The sequence below is a fragment of the Sus scrofa genome, chromosome X (assembly GCF_054392235.1).
Source record: "Sus scrofa isolate SSC_HxYL_T2T_F1_AM1 chromosome X, Sscrofa_HxYL_maternal_Yorkshire_Landrace_v2.0, whole genome shotgun sequence".
NCBI classification, from domain to species: Eukaryota; Metazoa; Chordata; class Mammalia; order Artiodactyla; family Suidae; genus Sus; species Sus scrofa.
The window spans coordinates 101,192,283-101,216,950 of record NC_139401.1 but is presented as its reverse complement, the minus strand read 5'-3'; the positions used below and the strand labels follow the sequence as shown (position 1 = coordinate 101,216,950).

General features: G+C 44.2%; 1 protein-coding gene and 1 non-coding gene across 11 annotated transcripts in view; one reads left to right on the top strand and one right to left on the bottom strand.

Annotated features, from left to right (window-relative positions):
- Nucleotides 1-24,668, bottom strand: part of PAK3 (p21 (RAC1) activated kinase 3) — a 299,369-nt gene that overhangs the window by 245,261 nt on the left and 29,440 nt on the right. For 2 of the 10 annotated variants that reach the window (XR_014835534.1, XM_085008191.1), the window contains exon 1: nucleotides 2,608-2,799. The exons of 6 other annotated variants lie outside the window; for them this stretch is intronic. The gene's annotated coding sequence lies outside the window, so the exon portion shown is untranslated. Of the gene's footprint in view, nucleotides 1-2,607; nucleotides 2,869-24,668 lie in introns of those variants that run through there. 2 more of the 10 variants (XM_085008203.1, XM_085008200.1) reach the window with 2 other exon arrangements.
- On the top strand, nucleotides 11,049-11,156 carry LOC146394745 (U6 spliceosomal RNA). Its single transcript, XR_014835971.1, has one exon. It is a non-coding gene; the product is annotated as a U6 spliceosomal RNA (small nuclear RNA).

Sequence of the window (24,668 nt, the reverse complement as noted above, 5' to 3'; positions counted from 1 at the left end):
GCGTAGCAGATCCTGCAAAGCCTACAGTTGATAGAAGGTGATCTAAGAAAGCATCACTGCCCCCCATCAAAAAATGGGCAGAAGATCTAAACAGACAGTTCTCCAAAGAAGACATACAGATGGACAAAAAACACAGGAAAAGATGTTCACCATCACTCATTATTAGAGAAATGCAAATCGAAACCACTGTGAGGTACCACCTTACACCAGCCAGAATGGCCATCCTCAAAAAGTCTACAAACAAGAAGTGCTGGAGAGGGTGTGGAGAAAAAGGAAGCCTATCACACTGTTGGTGGGAATGTAAATTGGTGCAACCACTATGGAAAACAGTATGGAGATTCCTCAAAAAACTAAAAATAGAACCACCATTGGATCCAGCAATCCCACTCCTGGGCATCTATCCAGAGAAAACCATAACTCAAAAAGATACTTGTACCCCAATGTTCACTGCAGCACTCTATACAATAGCCAAGACATGGAAACAACCTAAATGTCCATCGACAGAGGAGTGGATCAAGAAGATGTGGTACATACACACAATGGAATATTACTCAGCCATTAAAAGGAAAGAAATAATGGCATGTTTAGCAACATGGATGGACCTAGAAATTATCATTCTAAGTGAAGTTAGTCAGACGGTGAGACACCAACCTCATATGCTATCACTTATATGTGGAATCTAAAACAAGGACACAATGAACTTCTTTGCAGAACAGATACTGACTCACAGATTTAGAAAAATTTATGGTTTCCAAATGAGACAGGTTGAGGGGGGGTGGGCTGGGGGTTTGGGATGGAAATGCTATAAAATTGGGTTGTGATGATCATTGTACAACTATAAATGTAATAAAGTTCATTGAATAATTAAAAAAAAAAGAAAGCATCACTGCCAAGGTGGGGCTACTCCCTCAATCACAATGTGCTGGAGTCCGGGAGTGGCTGCTCCCTTTAGATGGGGCTCATGGGAGAAAGGTTTAGGGATGCTAATACCCTCAACATAGCAAATGAGGAGTGAAAGATACTGATGTTGGTCCAGGTGAATTTCACAAAGGCAACACAAGAGTTTCAAATGGTAAAATAAGTATCAAAGTCTGAAAGAAGGCGCAGAGGGAACTCTGTGTACAAAGCAGCTCACTAACCCAGAGCAACTGAACACCCCAATCCACCCAGATGCATTTTCCATCTAACAGGGGTCAAGGCAATTAGCCTGATACCTGTAGCAATCCCCCTACCTTGCCCTTACATCTCAGGCCAAAGCCATTACATGGTATTAGGACTCAGTCTAATTAGAGAACAGCCAACTCTGTCGACCCAAGCACAGCCTGGGAGAGATGGGGAGGAGAAATGGATCCTGCTCCATTCGCTTGTTGGCCATTTCTTGTCTGGGCTGGTGATTTCTGAAATGATTTCTCTGGATACTAGTGTCTCCAAATGGAAGATTGTATCCTCTAGTGTATTTCCAACATTTTGGACCATGATCTACAGTAAGAAACACATTTGTCATCCACATAACACATATTACTGGATACAACAAACATGTCATGAAGCAATACTTAGCCTTACTGTGTGTGTGGTGCACACAGCTATTTCCTAGTCCATTCCTTTTTAATTTTTTTTCTTTATGGCTGCACCTGCGGCATATGGAAGTTCCCAGGCTAGGGATCGAATTGGAGCTGCAGCTGCTGGCCTACGCCACAGCCACAGCAACTCCAGATCTGAGCCTCATCTGTGATCCATACCATGGCCTTCAGTAACACCAGATCCTTAACCCACTGAGCAACACCAGGGATCAAACCTGCATCCTCATGGATACTAGTCCTGTTCTTAACCCACTGAGCCCCACCAGGAACTCCTTAAAAATTTTGTTTTAATCCTGGCCCCGACCCACTTAATTGATTTTCTGAGCAGTAGGTCATAATTGGCAGCTTGAAAAACACTGCTCTAAACAAATGATTCCCAAATCTGGCCCCATATCAGAGAATCCCTTGGAATCCTTGTTCAATACATATCCTTGTGCTCTATCCCAAATCTATGGGATCAGAGTTTCTTCAGGGTGAGGCTCAGGAATTTATATTTTTTACCAAGGACTAGCCATGTGCTGGCATGAAGGAATCACAGTTGTCCTTAGAACACGAAAGCAAATGAGATCAGTAACAGTCATTATTATCAAATGCCTACTTCACACCAGTGCTGCAGGAACAAGAGCTTTCCATTCACTGACTCAATTCTCACAACAAGCCCACTTTATAGATGAGGAGACTGAGGCTCAGAGAGCTTCTGAAAGTCAGAGGGAGGTTAAGGACGGGGTGGGGCTGTGACTCAGGAGGGCTCTGTCCCCACCCTTACGGACCCTTCTGACCCTCCCCACTTTGTAGTTCCAGAGACCTTGGCTCTGTCCTAGATGTTCTTATACCAATCCAACTTCAGGGTCCAAACACCGGGGGCAAGGAGCAGACATAAAACAACAAGAATGCTCTGTACTTATATGGCGTTTGGCTGGTTCCAAAGCATATGTGTGTTTATTTTCTCCAGATTTATGCCTTTCAGATATCCAGGGAGGCAGAAGAGGATTTAAAAAGAGAGATCCAAAGAGGGGAAGTGACTTACCCAAGGTCTCACAGCAAGTTCGGAGCCAAGCTGTCCACTCTGACTTCCCCAGGCAGGATCTACTACGGCACTTGGGCTGGTTTTTTCCCGAGTTCCCAGCTCCACCCCCTTGCAAGTCTCTCCCCCTTTAAGGCAGAAGAGGAAGGACAGCTGGTGCTTTCTGCCTCCCTCACTCCCTCCAGGATTTACCATGAGCTTCTGAAATGAGCACACTCTGTATACACACTGCCTGAGGGACTGGTTGCCCCCAACCTCCTCCACAGGGGTGGACGGGGGATTGGCTGCATTTCTATTTTTGCTGTGCAATTTGTTAAAAAAGAAAAAAAAAAGATCTGCACTGTACTTCAAAGAAAAATAATGGATTCCATGATGAAAGGAAAAGGCACCATCCCTCCCACGGAGGTTAAATGCCACCAGCCACGAGCGAAGCAGTGTTTGGAAGTCTCTGCCAAGCAAACTGCTGTGAGCCCACCGAAAACCTAGGTGGTGGATTGCACCAGTCTTTGCCATGGCAGAAAGGGGCTGGAGGAATGAATGACCTCCCTTTAGCCTCCTTGGCTGAGGCCCTCCCTCTTCTGAGAACATCCCCTCTGTTCCTGCCACAGAGAGGGGTGTTGTTTGCAATATGTATGTATCTATGTGACAAACGACTAGCTATTTATCAAACACTGTATCAATTCTAACATTTTTCTTCACCCCTCCCCCTTCACAAGGGAGGTTGTTCCATTTCTGTCCTTAACAGCTCCTGAGGATAATCTAACACACACACACACACACACACACACACACACACACACACACACACACACACACACACACACACGGTGAAAATAAAAGCAAGCCATTCTTTTCTTAGCCTCAGTCTCCCCATCTATAGAAGTTGATCCAAATGGTCTGTTAGGTCCTTTCTCTAGTTCTAGGATTCTGACAAAATATGTAGCGAAAGCCCCACACATATCTCAAGAATTTGTGACCCTGGTTCTGAGCAGGAAGAGGCAAACTGACTTCAAATTATCTTTTAAACATTCATCTTGAATTCGAGTTGTGGCTCAGTGCCTAATGAACCCGACTACTATCCATGAGGACGCAGGTTTGATTCCTGGCCTTGCTCAGTGGGTTAAGGATCTGGTGTAGCCGAGAGCTGTGGTGTAGGTCGAAGATGCGGTTCCATGGATCTTGCATCGCTGTGGCTGTGGCGTAGGCTGGTAGCTACAGCTCCAATTCAACCCCTAGCCTGGGAACCTCTCTATGCCACGGGTTCGGACCTAAAAAGACAAAAATAAATGAATAAATAAACACTGGTGTTTTGTTAAGGGAGTCCAGAAAGCGGGATAGGTGTTCCCTGGCAGCTCAGAAGGTTAAGGATACAGTGTTGTCATTGCTGTGGCTTGGGTTTGATTCCTGGCCTGGGAATTTCTGCATGCCACAGGAGCCACCAAAAAAAAAAAAAAAAGTGAGATAAGAAAAAAGAAACATTTCTATTATGCCATGAGCAGGCTAACATCCTAAGGAGGAGGATCACTCTGCTTTTTCTCTCTCTTGCTTTATTTTGTATTCTCTTTTTGCATAGTCAGGGCTGCAAAACCTGCCTAGTCAGTTGCCTCTTCCCGTGTGTCAATTTCTCATCCCCTGCGGAGGTGTGGGGTGCAATCCAGTCCTGTAATAGCTGAGGTTTCAGCCCTGTAGAGCTTCAAGCTAATGCCATTCTCGTGTCAGTGGAAGTTCTCCACTTGATGTCAGAAAAATTGGAAGAGGTGTTAAATTTGCTTTGTGACTGCAACTCCCTCTGAGTTTGCTGAGGCTGGCTTAGATTTGATGGTTTTAGAGATTTCAATATCAAGAAAGTATAAAATCGCTCAGCTTTTTAATATATATTGTCAATCACCAAAGTGGCTCCATCCCCGTGGGGACACTAACATAGCACATGCCCACCTCGTTCCTGCTTTCCGGGGCTGGGTTCAAGACGATAAGATTGCACAGCGGAGACCCTCCCAGGGCATTTCCAAAAAAAAAAAAAAAAAAAAAAACCCAAGGAAATGAGAGGATGCTCACCCTTCCACCACACAGCTGAGAGATTTCATTCAAACTGCCTGCACTTGAATCAAGTTACTGAATCTCGTGGGTCTCAGTTTGCTCGGCGTCAAATGGGAATAACCGTATGAGATATTATTATCTCATATGGTTATTGTGGAGAGTAAATGAGTAAAGTGCCTACCGCAACGCCCACTGCATGCTAGTACCTCAGTACCTGCGGGGTTTGCTATTATTCCTCCTGGCCAAACCAGTCTTTCAGCTTTCTGATATGTGAGCAGCCTGCATTTCCTGGCCATCTCATCTCACCAGAGGATCTTAAAGCTCACCAGCAATGTTGCTGAGCTGAGGTAGTGCTTGGAGCCATTGGGCTAGGTCGAAGTTGCCCATTTTCCTGTTCCTGATCTGTTATTTATTCACGCTGCAAATATGTATTGACCATCTATTACATGGCAGGTGCTGTACTAGTGAGCAAGATAAAGTCCTTGCTTAATAGAGTTAAGGCTCTAGAAGCGGGCGGGGTGTGTGTGTGAGGTACATGGACAAGAAATACAATGAAATACAAAGAAATACAAGAAAAACAGGGATGAGCTTGCCTGCTGTTCCAGGGACCTAAAGTCAGTGTGGCTGGGGTTGGGGTTGGGGTGTGGGAGAGAGTGCTATGAGATGCGGCTGCAGAGCAACGCAGGGGCCAGATCATTCAAGCCTTAGGGGCCACGTAACAAGTTTTACCTTCATCCTAAGAACAGTAGGCAATAAATGGATGGTTTTAGCAAAGGATCGATATACACCAACGTTTAAATTCTTGCTGATGGCTGTCTGGCTCTGACATTGGAGGAGGAGGGGGAAGGCTGCCACCCTCTGATACAGTTTGTGGGGATTACAAAAAAAGACACCCCTTCCTCAAGTCAAGAACACAAAACTTAGGAGTTTCCGTCGTGGCGCAGTGGTTAGCGAATCCGACTAGGAACCATGAGCTTGCAGGTTCGATCCCTGGCCTTGCTCAGTGGGTTAAGGATCTGGCGTTGCCGTGAGCTGTGGTGTAGGTCGCAGACATGGCTGGGATCCCGCGTTGCTGTGGCCCAGGCGTAGGCCGGTGGCTACAGCTCCGATCCAGCCCCTAGCCTGGAAACCTTCATATGCCGTGGAAGCGGCCCTAGAAAAGGCAAAAAGACAAAAAAAAAAAAAAAAAAAAAAACCCACAAAACTTAGGCTATAACCTAAGCCACTTTTAAGTCCTACCCAAGGGAGTCTGCCAGAGTCCTGGCAGGCAGCAGCCTTGGCTGCGTGCGCCCCCATTCTTCTTACTTATGCATTTCTTGTTACTGGAAAAATGTACCATCAACGGCACTTTGCCCCCCACTGTTCCACCACCTCCCCCCAAGGTGAGGCAACTGCAGGTGGGAGAGATGGGAATTAAGAATGTGAGAGCAATGGGTGGCGAGTGAGAGAAGTGCATGCAGGAGGCATCCAGGGTTTGGGCTGGACAGAGACCACTTCCATGAGCCACTAAATGTGTGTCTGTGTGAGTGTACTCGCACCCATGCATGCACACACTCCAGGGTCTGTACAAGACCACATGTACCGGTGCAGGTTTATGTAGGAGCAGGCCCTGTTCCTCTGCTCTCAGGCTTAAAGCCAAGAAGCCCAGAATGCCTGCACCCATCTGTATCCTCTTATGTAAGTTGGTAAGCATCTATGATAAAAATGGCACACCCGGAGCTATGGTGCCCTTGTGCAGTACACAACCTGAACGTCCATGCATGGCAGCCCTTGGCAGCAAGAGTCTAAAGCAAGCAGACCAGTTAGGAGGCTGTTGGAGCAGACCCAGAGAAAGAGGATGGAGGCTCATCCTAGGTAAGGGCCGAGGAGGCAGCGAGAAGTGGGCAAATTCCGGATATATCTTGAAGGTAGGTCAGCAGGATTTACTGAATGGCTCGGATGTGACATATAAGGGAACAAGAGGAATTCAGGATAATGACTAGAAGTTTGACCTGAGTGACCAGGTAAATGTCAGTGCCATTTACTATGTGGGAGTGACAGGAAGAGGAACATGGCAAGAGAAAAATCACAAGTCCTGCTTTGGGCAGTTTGCATCGACTCCAGCTGCCCACCTAAGCGGCTGATCTATCAGTTTCTGTATCTTTTTTTTTTTTTTTTTTTTTTTTTTTTTGTCTTTTTGCCATTTCCAGGGCCGCTCCCACGGCATATGGAGGTTCCCAGGCTAGGGGTCGAATCGGAGCTGTAGCCACCAGCCTACGCCAGAGTCAGAGCAACTCGGGATCCAAGCCACATCTGTAACCTATACCACAGCTCACGGCAACGCCGGATTGTTAACCCAGTGAGCAAGGCCAGGGATCAAACCTGCAACCTTATGGTTCCTAGTCAGATTCGATAACCACTGCGCCACGATGGGAACTCCCAGTTTCTGTATCTTAAAGCTCCTTCCCACTGAGGATCTCAAAGTACAAGGGGCCTCTGGAAAATGGGTAATCTCTGAGACTTATCTTTGGCTCACCAGGTTTCTTTTTGTGCTTCATTTGGGCCGAGATGAAATCATGATTTCAGTTTGTTCCTACCCATTTCTCAAGATTCTTCATTTATTTAAAGGATCCTGGTACCTTTCAATCAATATATTTCTCTCTTGCACACACACACACACACACACACACACACACACACACACACCATTTCCCAATGTCCCTTTTGTCTGAGACTGCTCTTTGTCAAAACCTGAAAATCCTCTGCTTTGGGAAGTATGCCTTCATTCCAAGAAAGGGACTCTCCATCTGCTGCTGCCAAGAAGCAGCCCAGGGCCCCCCACTGCTTCTCCCCAGTATAGGAAAAAGGTACTTGTACCATGGAGCAGAGCCAAGTGAGCTGAGAAAACAAGCCAAGCATTGAGAAATTAAAGTAATGCTGACTGGGGCCGGGGGGCGCGCGCGCCGGGGGGGGCGGTGGTTAATCAGGAAATCTTAAGGTCACTGCCATCTCTTTGATTGCATTAATATCTACTAGCAAAAGACCACAGATTGATTAGTGCTACAGCGGGGCGGGGCGGGGGGGGGGATGATTAAGCTGGAAGTGTACTGTGTATTGCCCAGAACTGCATCTTCCATAGGGTGAATTAATGCCAGCATATGAAGCCAGATGTCATCATTCCGAGGCCACCCACTTGCTCCCTAGACACGTATCAGCCATCTAGGCACTGAACACCTTTCCTTAAATTGGCCCCTTGTACAGAGTGCCCATCCATGACGCTAGATCATATCACACTATCCCTTTCCTCCAAATGTGGCTTTTCGGGGACCGCTTAGGGAAGGTTTCGGAGGAATGAATTATTCATGATGATCCAGGTGAGTCTTTGGGGCCTGCCCTTGCTCCACCAGCTCTGTCTCTTACTTCCTAGGGCTCCTTGTACCTTGCTCTTAATTTGCCCATAAAGCCAGAAGAGCAAAGGAGCCCATCTTTTTCAGCAACAGGATATGGACCTGCCTTCCATAAGCAGAAGATGCCATGCAGGAGTACCCTGGCCTCATTCCAGCTAGCAAAGCCCAGTGAACTGAACTACTCGGGCCTTTGAAGAGAAGGCTACTTAAGGCAGACCAGCACATAGAAGGAAACATCGATCAATACCATTTGTAGCTCCTCCCTGTCCCGCTTCCAACCACGTGGCAAGCCATGGGCTAAGGGCTTGAGAGACATTGGCTTATGTGGTCCTCACAGGCAGGCAGCTATGATGAGCATCGTCATTTCATAGTTGAAAAAAAAATGACGCTCAGAGACATGAAGGGAGTTGTTTGACATCTCACGGCTACAAGTGAGCAAAGTCAGGATTTCCAACCCATACCTGTCTGATTTCAAAGCAAGTTGTCATAACCCAGGGAGTGTGCCAAGCTGGACCCAGAAACATCCCTCTATGTCCTGCCTTTCTTCCCATCACCACAGATGTATCCAACATAGGGTGATGACTCCCAAATCTCTGGCTCTAGCCTTGGCCTGTCTATTCAGCGTAACCAACACCCTTCTACCGGCTGGTTTCTTTCTTTTTCTTTTTCTTTTTTTTTTTGGTCTTTTTGCCATTTCTTGGGCCGCTCTTGCAGCATATGGAGGTTCCCAGGCTAGGGGTCTAATTGGAGCTGTAGCCACCAGCCTACACCAGAGCCACAGTAACGTGGGATCCGAGCCGAGTCCGCAACCTACACCACAGCTCACAGCAACACCGGATCGTTAACCCACTGAGCGAGGCCAGGGATTGAACCCACAACCTCATGGTTCCTAGTCAGATTCGCTAACCACTGCGCCACGACGGAAACTCCAACCGGCTGGTTTCTTTCCGCTCATGTCCCCTGTTCACTCGGAGTCAACATGCCTAAAATTTATTTTTTCTCTTTCAACCAGTTGTCCATGGAGATTCGCTGCTGTCGTTGGATGTCAATTCCCAGGCTTCTAACTTTGGGGACATCCTCAATGCTTGTCTCTCTGACCACATCCTGCCAGGCACCAGATCCTGGTGATTTTTCTCTCCATAAAGTTTCTTGAGTTTTTCTTCCATTTCAAATGCTTCTTACACGCCTTTTGATTCAAACACACTCACATTGATAATCTCACATTTCTATGGGTCAGAAGCCCATATACTCTTCAGACTCCTCAAATGTTAGTGTTTTCCAACATTTGCTTCACTCTTTTCTCTCTTTCTGCACATGTTTATATTCATGCACCCTATTATTTTTTTCTGAACCATCTGAGAGTATGTTGCAGGCACGATGCCCCTTTATCTCTAAATACTTCAGTATATATTTCCTAACAATATCCAAAAACGAAAATACAAGGACATTCTCTTACATAGCCATAGTATAATTATTAAAATATGGAAATTAATATTGATATAACACTAAAAATATTTCTTTCAAATTTCATCAACTATCTCAATAACATCCTTTAGAACAAAAAACCAAAATTTATCTGGTATAGGACCCCAACATGGTGCAAACTTTGAATTTAGTTATCATGTCTCTTTAACATCTTATAACTGGAAACAATCTCTCTGTCTTCATTGTCTTTTGTGACCACGACCTATATGAAAAATATATATTGGACTGTGGTGTGTTTCTTTTGTCTTTTTTTTTTTTTTTTGCCTTTTCTAGGGCTGCTCCCACGGCATATGGAGGTTCCCAGGCTAGGGGTCTCATCGGAGCTGTAGCCACCGGCCTACACCACAGCCACAGCAACACCAGATCCCAGCCGCATCTACGACCTACACCACAGCTCATGGCAACGCCGGATCCCCAACCCACTGAGTGAGGCCAGGGATCGAACCCACAACCTCATGGTTCCTAGTCGGATTCCTTAACCACTGCACCATGACAGGAACTCCTGGACTGTGATTTTTTTTTAATACACTTTCTCTCACAGCAGACAGAAGAACTGAATACTCCATAGCTTCCTAACCACAGAATCACAGAACATGGAAGGAACCTAAAATGAACTACTTATTCTTCTAGGTCCCAAGCTGTTTTTAGGCACTCCTCAAAATTTTGGCCACATTATTTACCCAACATTTTTCTTTAAATTAGTTCACTCTGGAGTTCCCAGGTGCCTCAGCCAGTTAAGGATCCGGTGTTGTCACTGCTGTGGCTCACACCACTGCTGTGATGCCAGTTCAATCCCTGGCCCAGGAACTTCTGCATGCCATGGGAAAGGCCAAAAATAAACAATAAAATAAAATAAAATAACTCACTCTTTAAACTTCATTTCTGTGGTAAACAAAATTCTAAGTATGATCCTCAATGACCCTTGCTCTTGTATAATCTCCCCTGAGTGTGGGTGGAACTATCGATTTGATGAGAAATCACTCCAATGATTATATTACATTATATGGCAAAATGGAGATTATCTGGATGGGCCTAATCTAATCACACAAACTCTTTAATAGAACAGAGTTTTCTCTGGCAAGTAAGCAGAAGAGAAAGTCAGAAAGATTTGAAGCATGCCAGGTTGCTCAGTCACTGACTTTGGAGACGGAGGGGGCCATGTAAGAAGGAATGTGGGTGGCCTCTAGGAGCAGAGAGTGACACCTGGCTGACAACCAGCAGCAAGGAAATGAGGACTTCAAACATACCCCTGAGGAACTAAATTCTGCCAAAAACCTCTATGAGCTTGGAAGTTGAGTCATCCACAGACTCTCTAGATAACAGCCCGGCCAGCCTGACATCTCGAACAGAAAACCCTGTCAAGTCTACTAGGACTTCTAACTTAGAGAACAGAATGAAAATGAACATACAACAGGCTACATTGAAAATTCAAAGTATCAACAGCCTACACAAGAAAATGATATGACCATATCAACTGATGGAAGAAAGCATTCCACAAAATCCAACACCCATTCATAATTTTTAAAAAAACCCTCTGTACTCGCATCTACTGCACATATACTAAAATTGGAATGATACGCGAAAGATTAACATGGACCCTGTGCAAGGATGACATGTAAATTTCATGAAGTGTTCCATATTTTTACACTGCTGTATATAAAATAGATAGGTAACAAGGGCCTATTGTATAGAACAGGGAAATCTACTCAATATTCTGTAATAACCTATATGGGAAAAGAATCCAAAAAAGAATGGATATATATATATATATATATATATATATATATATATATATATATATATATGAATTGCTTTGCTGTATACCTGAAACTAACACAACATTGTAAATCAACTATACTCCAATAAAATGTATTTTAAAAAATTAAAAATGAAAGGATTTCCTTCATGGGGGGAAAAAAACTCTCAGAAAAACTAGGAATAGAGGGGGAATTTCCTAGACTCGATAGAGAACATCTAGAAAAAAGCAAAAATAAACAAGACCCCCACAGCTAGCAAATTGAACTAAGCAATATTTTAAAAGGATTATATACCATGACCAACTGGGATTTATTCCAGGAGTGCAGAGTTGGCTTAACATCCAAAAACCAATTAATGTAATTCAATAGAATTACACTTTAATAGAATAGAGGACAAAAACCACAGGTTTATCTCCATAGATAAAGAAAAATGCATTTGACAAAGTTTAATACCCCTTTATCATAAAATATTCAACAAACTACAAATATAAGGGAACTTCCTCAACCTAGTAAGGAGCGTCTATGAAAAACCCGCAGCTAATATCATACTTAATGGTGAAAGAGTAAAAGCTTTCCCACTAAGATTAGGAACAAACCAAGGATGTCTGCCCTCGCCATTTACATTCACCATTGTACTGGAGGTTCTAGTCAGGGCAATTAGGCAAGAGAATGAAATAAAAGGCCTCCTGAATGGAAAGGAAGAAGTAAAATGATAATCACAGATGACACAATCTATATCCAGAAAATCCTATGGAATTCACTAAAAACCAATTAAAACTAGTAAGTTCAGCAAGGTTGCAAGATACAAAACATAAGTTTCACTTCTACACGGTAGCAATAGAAGGCCAAAACAAAATTAATAAATCAATTTCATGTATGATGGCACCAAAAATAATAAAATATTTATGAATTTAACAAATTAAGTACAAAACTTAGAGTCTGTACAATATAAAACTTGGTTGAAAGAAATTAAAGAAGACCTACATATATGGAACCTAACCCTAATAAAAGGAAGACGTCCTATGTTCATGGATTGAGAGATACACACACACTGGAGTTCCCATCATGGCTCAGCAGGAGCGAATCTGACTAGCATCCATGAGAACATGGGTTCAATCCCTGGCCTTGCTCAGTAGGTTAAGGATCTGGCGTTGCTGTGAGCTGTGGTGTAGGTCACAGACATAGCTCAGATCTGGTGTTGCCGTGGCTGTGGCATAGGCCAGTAGCTGTAGCTCTGATCGGACCCTTAGCCTGGGAACCTCCACATGCCACAGGTGTGGCCCTAAAAATAAACAAAAAAAAAAAAAAAAGAAAGAAAGATACACACACACACACACACACATTTATGGAATAGAATAGAATCGAGAATCCAAAAATAAACCCTCACATTTAAGACCAATTGATTTTCAACATGCATGCCATGAAATTCCAATGAGGAAGGAATAGTCTTCTCAACAAATATTGATGGGAAAACTGTACATCCACATGCAAAAGAATGAAGTTGGACTCCTACTTCATGCCATATAAAAAATTATCTCAAATGGATCAAAGATGTAAATTTAAGAACTAAAACTATAAAACTCTTAGAAAAAAAACATATATAGATCTTAGTAACTTTGGATCAGGCAATGGTTTCTTAGATGTAACACCAAAAGCACAGGCAACAAAATAAAAATAGATAAACTGGGCATCATCACAACTAAAAACTTTAGTACCTTAAAGGGCACCATCAAGAGAGTGAAAAGGCAATACACAGAATGGGATAAAACATTTGTAAATCATATATCTCATAAGAGATTTCTATCTAGAATATTAAAGAACCATTAACAATAAAAAAAGACAGTCAAGAAGAGGGAATAGCATAAATGTCCCTCAACTGATGAATGGATAAACAAAATGTGTTATATACATACAATGGCATATTATTCAGCAATAAAAATAAAATGAAGTGCTGATATACGCTACAGCACAGGTGAACCTTGAAAAAATTATGCTAAATGAAAGAAGCCAGTCTCAAAGACCATATATTGTATGATTCCATTTATATGAAATGCTCCAGAATAGGAAAATCTATAGAGATAGAATGTAGACTGGTGTTTGCCTAGGGCTGGGAAAGATGAGAGATTGGGTGGTGACAGCTAGAGGCTGTATGGTTTTTTGGGGGGATAATGAAAATATTTTTAAAATGGAGTTCCCGTCGTAGCACAGTGGAAACGAATCTGACTAGGAACCGTGAGGTTTCCGGTTCAATCCCTGGCCTCGCTCAGTGGGTTAAGGATCCGGCGTTGCCGTGAGCTGTGGTGTAGGTCGCAGACGCAGCTCGGATCTGGCGTTGCTGTGGCTGTGGTGTAGCTTTGATTCGATCCCTAGCCTGGGAACCTCCATATGCTTCGAGTGCGGCGCTAGAAAAGACAAAAAGACCAAAAAAAAAAAGTTGATTGTGGCGACAGATGCAAAGTTCTGTTGAATATACAAAAAGCCATTGAGTTGTACACTTTAAATGGGTGAATTGTATAGCATGTGAATTACATCTCAATAAAGCTGATAAAAAGTATAGAGCCACAGCTAACATCATATATAATGATGAAAAACTGAATACTTTTAAGACTGGGAACAAGGCTAGGATTTCTACTCTCATCACTGAAATTCAACACAATACTACCCAGTGCAATAAGACAAGAAAGGAAATAAAATGCTTACAGACTAGAAAAGAAGAAAGAAAACTGTCTCTATTTGCAAATGCCATGATCCTCTACATAGAAAATATAAAAGGCTCTATTAAGAAATACTCCTTCAGTGGGAATGCAGCCACTATGGAAAATGGTATGGAGGTTCCTTAAAAAAGTAAACTTAGAGGAGTTCCCGTCGTGGCACAGTGGTTAACGAATCCGACTAGGAACCATGAGGTTGTGGGTTCAACCCTACCCTTGCTCCGTGGGTTAAGGATCCGGTGTTGCCATGAGCTGTGGTGTAGGTTGCAGACTCGGCTCAGATTCCGCGTTGCTGTGGCTCTGGCGTAGCCTGGTGGCTACAGCTCCGATTCGACCCCTAGCCTGGGAACCTCCATATGCCGTGGGAGCGGCCCAAGAAATGGCAAAAAAAAGAGACAAAAAAAAAAAAAAAAAAAAAGCTAAACGTAGAGTTGCCATATGATCCAGAAATCCCACTCCTGGGCATATACCCTGACAAAACTGTAATTCAAAAAGGTATATGCACCCCTAGGTTCACTGCAGCACTATTCACAATAGCCAAGACATGGATACAGCCCAAATGTCCATCAACAGATGAATGGATAAAGAAGATGTCACACTCACACACACACACACACACACACACACACACACACACACACACACACACACTGGAATATTACTCAGCCATAAAAAAGAATAAAATGTTGCCATTTGTAGTAACATAGATGTACTTATAGATTATCATACTAAGCGAAGTAAATTCTAAAGAGAAAGACAAATACCATATATCACTTATACGTGGAACACAAAATATGACACAAATGAACATATCTACGAAACAGAAATAGACACACACAGAAAACAAACTTGTGGTTGCCAAGGGGGAGGGGGGTGTGGGAGGGAAGGGTGGAGAATTTGGGATTAGTGGGTGCAAACTATTATATATAGAATAGATAAACAACAAACTACTATTATATAGCACAGGGAACTACGCTCAATATCCTGTAATAAACCATAATGGAAAATAATATGAAAATAATTCAGTGATATCTGAATCATTTTGCTGTGTATTAGAAACCAAGAAAACATTATTATTCAACTATACTTCAATGAATAAAAACAAAAAAAAATTTTTAAATGTTCCTTCATTAAATAATGGAGTTTGGTAAGGTCGTGGGATACAATATCATCATACAAAATCAACGCCGTTTCTATATACTGATAAAAAGTATGTGAGAACCAAAATTAAAAATACAAAATACCATTTAGAATCACTCAAAAAAACTGAAGTACTTAGTTTTAAATCTAACAAAACCTATACTTAAACGGTCTTTTATGCTGAAAACCAAAAAACAGTGGTGAAAGAAATCCAAGATGTAAATAAATGGATAGACACACTGTGTTCATAGACTGGGAAATTCCATATAGTGAAAGTGTCAATTCTCCCAATGTTGATATACATATTTAATGCAATTCCTATCAAAACACCAATCAGATTTTTTTTTTTGTCTTTTTGTCTCTTTGTCTTTTTGTTGTTGTTGTTGTTGTTGTTGTTGTTGCTATTTCCCGGGCCGCTCCCGCGGCATATGGAGGTTCCCAGGCTAGGGGTCGAATCGGAGCTGTACCCACCGGCCCACACCAGAGCCACAGCAACTCGGGATCCGAGCCGCGTCTGCAACCTACACCACAGCTCACGGCAACGCCGGATCGTTAACCCACTGAGCAAGGGCAGGGACCGAACCCGCAACCTCATGGTTCCTAGTCGGATTCGTTAACCACTGCGCCACGACGGGAACTCCCAATCAGATTTTTCATGGAATTAGGCAACAGTATTCTACAATATATTTGGAAAGACAAATGAGGGTTTTTTTGCTTTTTAGGGTCACACCCACAGCATATGGAGGTTCCCAGGCCAGGGGTCTAATCAGAGCTGCAGCTGCCGGCCACAGCCACAGCCACAGCAACTTGGAATTCGAGCCACGTCTTCGACCCACACCACAGCTCACAGCAACACTGGATCCTTAACCCACTGAGCAAGGCCAAAGATCGAACCTGCATCCTCATGGACCCTGGTCGGGTTCATTAACTGCTGAGCCATCATAAGAACTCCAACAAATGACTTCTTAGAATAGGTAAACAATTTTGAAAAAGAAGAATAAAGTGAGAGTAATTACTCTACCCAATATTAAGGCTTACTATATATAACTTTAGAAATCAAAGAGCACCATTATTGGCAGAACAAAGATAGACACAGGGACCAATGGAAATAGACCCACATAAACATGCCCAACTGGTATTTGACAAAATGCAAAAACAATTCAGTGGAAGAAAGATAGCCTTGTCAACAAATGATAATGAAGTCATTTGATATCCATTAGACCAAAAAACTAAAATAAAGAACCTTGACCTAAACCTCACATCTTACACAAAAATTAACTCAAAATAGGTGATAGATTTTGTATAGTTTTACAAACTATGTATATTTTATAAAAGACTTTGAAAGAAAACATAAGAGAAAATCTTTTAGGGACCCAGGGCTTGGTGAAGAGTTCTCAGGCACGACACCAGAAGCATAATCCGGAAAAACAAAGCAGTACATTGGAGCTCATAAAAATTAAAACTTTGCTCCCTAAAGATTCTGTTAAAAAAGTGAAAAGGAAAGTCAAATATTGGAAAAGAAAGAAAGAAAGAAAGAAAGAAAGAGAAATAGTTCCCTTCGTGGTGCAGTGGAAACAAATCCAACTAGGAACTATGAGGTTTTGGGTTCAATTCCTGGCCTCACTCAGTGGGTTAAAGATCCGGCATTGCCGTGAACTGTGATGTAGGTCAAAGATGCGGCTCCGATCTGGCATTGCTGTGGCTGTGGTGTAGGCCGGCAGCTGCAGCTCCAATTAGACCCCTAGCCTGGGAACCTCCATATGCCAGGAGTGTGGCCCTAAAAAGCAAAAAAAAAAAAAAAAAGAGAGAGAGAGAGAGAAAATATTTTCAAACTAGGTATCTGTCAAAAGACCAATATCTAGAAGATATGAAGAACTCTCAATACTCAACAGTAAAAAACACAAAATTCAATTATAAAATGAGCACAAGACATAGACATGACATTGAAGAGGATATTGAGATAGCAAATAAGCCCATGAAAAAATGTTCAACACCATTAACCACTAGGAAAACCCAAATTTAAACTGTAAGATATAACCACACACCTGTGAGGATGGCACAGCTGAAAAATTAGTGACAACACCAAATGCTGACAAGGATACAGAGAAACTGGATCGCTCTTATATTACTCATCAGAATGTAAAATGGTACAGCCACTCTGGAAAAGAGCTTGGCATATTCTTTTTTTTTTTTTTTTTAATGTTTTTCTTTTCAGGGCTGCACCTGTGGCATATGGAAGTTCCCAGGCTAGGGGTCAAATCAGAGCTGCAGCTGCTGGTCTACACCACAGCCACAGCAACACAGGATCTAAGCAGCATCTGTGACCTACACCACAGCCACCACAGCTTGCGGCAATGCCAGATCCTTAACCCACCGAGTGAGGCCAGGGATCGAACCCACATCGTCATAGAGACGACGTTGGGTTCTTAACCCACTGAACCATAACAGGAATTCCTGGCAGAGTCTTTTAAAATTAAACATGTACTTATCTTACGACCCAGCAATCACACTCTTGGACATTTATCCTAGAGTTGAAAACTTCTGTCCACACAAAATCCTGTATGCAATTGTTCCCAGCAGCTTTATTTATAATGGCCAAAAACTAGAAACAGTAAAAATGTCCTTCAATAGGTCAATGATTAAACAAACTCTGATCTCTCCATATCACGAACTACTACTCAGCACTAAAAAGGGATGAATTATTAATATAAGCAACAACTTGGATGGATCTCTGGGGCATTATGCTGAGTAAAAAAAAAAGTCAGTCTCAAAAGGTCACATATTGTGTTATTCCATTTATATAACATTGGAAATGACAACAGTATAGAGACGGAGAATAGTCATTGCTGGGGGTTAGGGATGATGGGGAGAGGAAAGTGGGTGGAACTCATCAGAGGTAGCAGGAGGGAGAGCTTTGCTGTAATGGAAGAATTTTGTATCTTGACTGTGGTGTTGGATACATAAAACTAAATAGGTGCTAAACTGACATAAAACTATACACACATTGTGCCAACGTCTATTTTCCTGGCTCCATATTGTACAATAGTTATATACAATGTAATCCTTCTGGGAAACTGGGTGAAGGGTGCACAGGACCCCTCTGTAACATCTTTACAACTTCTTATGAATCTTTCATTATTCAAAAATTTAAAATCTCAAACATGAGGTCTGTATATGCGTCTTGTTTGCCAATTTAAAAAAAAAAAGTTGTTAGACAAATACCATATGATATCACTTATAACTGGAATCTAATATCCAGCACAAATGAACATCTCCACAGAAAAGAAAATCATGGACTTGGAGAAAAGATTTGTGGCTGCCGGATGGGAGAGGGAGGGAGTGGGAGGGATCGGGAGCTTGGGCTTATCAGACACAACTTAGAACAGATTTTTTTTTTTTTGTCTTTTTGCCATTTCTTGGGCCACTCCCTCGGCATATGGAGGTTCCCAGGCTAGGGGTCCAATCGGAGCTATAGCCACCGGCCTACGCCAGAGCCACAGCAACGCGGGATACAAGCCGAGTCTGCAACCTACACCACAGCTCACGGCAACGCCGGATCCTTAACCCACTGAGCAAGGGCAGGGACCGAACCCGCAACCTCATGGTTCCTAGTCGGATTCATTAACCACTGCGCCACGACGGGAACTCCCACAACTTAGAACAGATTTACAAGGAGATCCTGCTGAGTAGCATTGAGAACTTTGTCTAGATACTCATGTTGCAACAGAACAAAGGGTGGGGAAAAAAAATGTAATTGTAATGTATATATGTAAGGATAACTTGATCCCCTTGCTGTACAGTGGGGAAAAAAAAAAAAAAATTCCCACAAATAAAACCTAGAATCAGGAAAAAAAAAAAAGTTGAGAGATTTTGTATAACTATCTGGATTTCTTTTTTTTAATTTTTAATTTTTTTAGCTTTATTTTAATTGAAATTAAAAAAATTTTTTTTTCCGCTGTACAGCATGGGGACCAAGTTACCATGTTCTCTTGAAACATCCTAAGACATGGAATCGCTGGCCCATGTTGCCAGGCTTTCCACTCCTCTTTTATGTGGGAATTGCTCTCTCCAGCCATCACAGTCCTCATCCAGGTCCTGTAGCTGTTAATGCTTCTGGCGGGGCCCCTAAAGGCATCTGAGTTTGTGGCCTCTGGTTGTGCCTTTTGTCCTCAACCCTCTGCCTTCCTGAACTTTTACTCATTTCTAACACAGCCATGCCCCTAACAGGAACCCCGTGTGAGAAACCTAAAGTGCAGGAAAGATAGCTCTAGGCCTGATCTTTCTTTTATCTGCTCCGACTCCCTCACTCATTTGTCCCCCCTCCTTCCTCAGCCCTGCTCCAGCTCTTACCCCTTACAGCAAGCCTTCAGCATGTTAACTATACCACTGGTTTCCCGATCCACTGTCAGGGACACGGGGTGTCCTAAATGGGCCCATCATAGGTCAGGACTCTCCTTTCCTACCTGCCTATTTGGGCAGGAAGATTAGACACTCGGAAAGGAGAGCCGAGCATATGCCCCAAAGCTCTGTGAGCCCCTGCTGAATAGTCTAGCATCGCCTTGCACACAAGGAATGCTGTTTGGAAACACATGCAGGACATAATCATGGCTCTTAAGGACAGGGCTGAAGTTCCTGTCGTGGCTCAGTGGTTAACGAATCCGACTAGGAACCATGAGGTTGTGGGTTCCATCCCTGGCCTCACTCAGTGGGTTGTAGCTCACAGGGTTGCCATATACTGAGATGTGAAAGATGTAGGAGCATTGGGGAAGGAAGGCCAGGAACTGAGTTTGGACATGTTAAGTTTAAAATACTCAACTGACATCTAAGTGTGGATGTCAGTCAGATAGGTAGTTGGAATCGCCACTGTATTGATGGCTTATAAAAGTAAAACCCTGGGAGTTCCCTTTGTGGCTCAGCGGCTCAGCGGTTGATGAATCTGCCAAGCATCCTTGAGGCCGCAGGTTCTATCCCTGGCCTTGCTCAGTGGGTTGAGGATCCAGTGTTGTCGTGAACTGTGGTGTGGGCCACAAATGTGGCTCAGATCCCGCATTGCTGTGGCTGTGGTGTGGCTGGTGGCTAGAGCTCTGATCGGACCCCTAGCCTGGGAACTTCCATATGCCACAGATGCGGCCCTAAAAAGCAAAAAAAAAAAAAAAAAAAAAAAAAAAACACAAAAAAACACAAAAAAACAAAAAAAAACTCTGCCTGAAGAACCCCCATGGCCTTGGTCAGCCTCAGATATTAAATTACACTCTGTTCCATAACTTGCATTTTTTCTACTTGACACTATCTCCAGTATCTTTCCAAAAGATTAAAGAGTCTTTTTTAAAAGCTGCAGAAGGGTTCATTGAATCAAAGGTTGTTACATGTTTACTTTGTGAAATGAAATTCTGTTCCCTTTCTCAGAACTGGGAGAACTTTAAGACACCCTGTCCAGCCCTATGCTGTGACCTCAGTGGGAACTGGATGCCCATGACCTTGGCTCTCGGGGAAGCTCATGGACAGTGGCCTTTATTTGCTCTTTCAGACTGGGACTGAGTTCAGGCTGGAGGCTTTTCATGGGCCTTCAGGAAAGAGGAACACGCACCTTCTCACTTATAAATAGGGAATGTTGGGAGTTCCTGTAGTGGTGCAGTGGTTAACGAATCCGACTAGGAACCATGAGGTTGCGGGTTCCATTCCTGGCCTTGCTCAGTGAGTTAAGGATCCAGTGTTTCCATGAGCTGTGGTGTAGGTTGCAGACACGGCTCGGATCCTGAGTTGCTGTGGCTGTGGCGTAGGCCAGTGGCTACAGCTCCGATTCGACCCCTAGCCTGGGAACCTCCATATGCCATGGGAGCAGCCCTAGAAAAGGCAGAAAAAAAAAAAAAAAAGGAATGTTGGCATGGGCAAATCTGGTGGTTCCTAGTGTTATGCTGTAGAATAGTCTTCACGTGTCTAGTTTTGAGAGTGTTTGTGGGTGAGTCATCTCTAGCCACACCCTGGCTTGACCTGAGCCTCTGGTGTCATTTCTCCCTAAGCAAACCTTCTCGTTAGAGCTGCTTAATAGTAAAAGTGTGGAACCGGCAATCAGGTTTTAATGCTGATTGTGCCACCCGTGTCCTGCATGACCTTGGGCAAGTCACTGAACAATCTTCACCTGAACGAGGAGGATGCTGGACCGGATGATCTCTAGGATCCTCTTTGGCTCTGCTATGCTGAGTCTTCAATGCCAGGGGACAATGGGTGTGGAAATGCTTCGAAAAGCTCAAAGTGCTATATAGCTATGGGATGTTATTTATTTTTTTGGCCGCACCCACAGCATGTGACGTTCCTGGGCCAGGGATGGAACCTGTGCCACAGCAGTGACCTGAGCCACTGGAGTGACAACGCTGGATCCTTAACCTGCTGAGCCATCAGGGAACTCCTAAACCTACTGCTTTAAGTTCCTATAACAGCAGCAGAAGTAAGGGGCCTTCCTGATTAATATACAACTGGGCAAGTCAGCATTTGAATCATCTGAAGTTGGCAGAAGAGCGTTGTCTACCAGGGAGCAAAGTAAGAAGAAGAGGTCTTATTTATTGCGACGTGACCGTACGCCAGCAGCATGCAAGTGACTTCCATACACATCTTTGTTATTCAGACTCACAGTAACCCTGTCATTGTTCTCATTTTTGCCCTCTTACAGATGAGGAAACCAAGGCTCGGGGAAGTTTAATGACTTGGTTAAGGTCACACACCTAGTAATTGATGGAGCTAAGATTTGAACCGTGATTTTTTTTTTTTCTGATTCAAAAGTTCAAGCACTGGACTTGCCATTGTAGCTCAGCGGTAATGAACCTGACTAGTATCCAGGAGGTTGCGGGTTCCATCCCTGGCCTTGCTCGGTGGGTTAAGGATCTGGTGTTGCCTTGAGCTGCGGTGTAGGTCGCAGAGGCAGCTTGCATCTGGCGTTGCTGTGGCTGTGGCATAGGCCACAGCTCTGATTCGACTCCTAGCCTGGGAACCTCCATATGGTGCAGGTGCGGTCCTAAAAAGACAAAAAAACAAACAAACAAACAAACAAACAAAACAAACCAACAAAACTCAAGGATTTTCAAATATGTGAAAATCTGAAACTCAGGGCCTTGTTTTCTAGCCCAGTACTTCTTAAATATAACCGTGCACCTGAATCACCAGATCCTGCTAAAGCCAGGTTGCTGATTTAGGGTAGGGCCTGAACTCCCGCATTTCTAACAGGCTCCCAGATGCTGTTGATGTAGCAGGTCTATGGACCACACTGAGTAGCAAGGCGCTAGAGGCCTTTCTAGAGGAATCCGCTGGTCTCCATTTGCCCTTGGACCAGGGCCACACAGGCTGTGCCCTGCACAACTCCAGGGGGCACCGTTTGCATTATACTCTTCCCACTAGGATAACCGTGCCCCCCCCACCCCCCCAAGTGAGAACTTGATGAATAGCAAGCAGATCAACAGACTCCTCATCCACCTGGGCCAAGTCTGAAGAAAGCAAAGGGTTCTTTCTCCCACAAATGAAAAATTGATCAGCACAGTTGAGAAAAAAGGCAGTCTGCTCACAATGAGGGTGGCCCATTTGGTGTTCGAGACAAGCTGGGGAGGAGGGAGAAAAAGGAGCTGGCTGGCTGGCTGGTTCGCTGGCTGGCTGGCGGGCCGGCTCCATTCTTATGCTAACAAAGCCCTGATTCCAGGCTGCAGCTGCTACCCGGTGGGGGCTTGGGCCATTCATTGCAGCTTGCTTTATGAGTGCCAGCCCCCCAGAACAGGTGCGGCCCCACTTGTTATTTTGTGCAGCCCCGACTGTCCAGACACGGAGCTGATTATCACTGTGAATCAGGGATTACTGATGATTTTCCAGCTTCTCCCGAACAAAGGGGCCGGCTTCGAGACAGCTGTCTCTTCTGGCTAGTGTGAAGCTGATTTCCCTGAAGGCCATGTGGGCCTGGAGGAGGTGAGATTGAAGTGGAAATGGGACAGAGGAAAATCAGAAAATCCAGGTAGTATTTCTTTGGGGACAGGTCGAAGTGCTTAAGGGTCAGAGGGCTGGGGGCTTAAGCCCTCGGTCCCCAAGCAGATCAAAACCTACTGAGATACCACCCAGCTTCTCTTCTCTGGTTGGGCGTTGCTGCTTTGAGCCCCTTCTCCCTCCAGGAGGGAGGGGGCGCTGAGGTCTGCTGAGGTGGCCCAGGGTGTGGGAAGGCCAGCTGGCTATCATTGCTGCCTTCCTCCTCGGTTCAGCCTCAGCGCCAGGATTTGGGAACAAGAAAATCAGCTTCCATTCACAGAAAGACAGAAGACCTATAGCCACTGTGGTTAAGAGCCCAGTTCCAGAGGGAGGCGACCTGGATCCAGATTTTGACCCCTTCCTAGCTACCCCTGGAGCTTAGGCCATCATTTGATTTCTCCAAGCCCCACCAAGTTGCATCACATCTCACAGAAGGATACCCACAGTACCTCCATCATGGAGCTACTTGGGAAGATTGATTACCGATGGCAATGACAGCTGACACTGAGAAGCCCCCGCCACGGCCTAGGCACTCCTCTAAGCACTTCATGTAGTGCAACTCACTAAATCCTCAATAGAACCCTATGTAGTAGATACTCATATTATCCTCGTATTATAGATGTGGAACCCAAGGCTCAAAAGGTTTAAACTGCCCTAGGCCACAGAGCCAGTAAGGGGCAGAGCTGAGCATTGAACCCAGGCAGCCTGCTCCAGAGGCTGCCTCTTTTTTTGTTTCTTTTTTTGCAGCTGCACCTGCGGCACATGGAAGTTCCCAGGCTAGGGGTCGAATTGGAGCTGCCGCTGCCAGCCTCCACCGCAGCCGCAGCCACAGCCACACCAGATCCGAGCCGCGTCTGCAACCTACACCGCAGCTGGCGGCAACACCAGATCCTTAACCCACTGAGCGAGGCTAGGGATGGAACCCGCATGCTCATGGACACTACGTCAAGTTCTTAACCCACTGAGCCACAGTGGGAACTCCCGGAGGCCACCTCTTAAGCACTATGTTTTACTGCACAAACTCATGTAAGTAGAGGGGTGAGCACAGTGCCCAGCACGTGTAAATCTTTGGTCAGTAAAGGTGGTTATCATTCAATCATCTGATGGAGCCTCACTGTTTCAATGAATGGCCAAATATATATCGCCTAAAAAAGAAGTATATTTTTCTAATATGAAAATAGGTTTCCACCACTGGAGTCTCCGTCATGGAAAGAATGCTGGTCTTTGTTGCCCCCCGGGGCCCCAGCTCCATTCACTCACTCACAAAGGGGCATACATAGGACAGCTCATTTTGCCACTTGGCTGAGCAGACCAGGGTTGATGCCCAGAGCTGCTTTTCATCTCTACCTACCAAATCTCCTCCCCTTCAATCTACACCTTCCTTAGGCCTACTGCTTACTCTCCTGCAAAGCTTTTTCCCTGAAATTTTTTTTATCATTTTATTTTTTAATATTTTTTGTTCTTAACTCAATGAATGTCATTATATTTATAGTTGTATAAGGATCATCACAACCCAGTTTCAGAGCATCTCCATCCCAAACCCCCAGCCC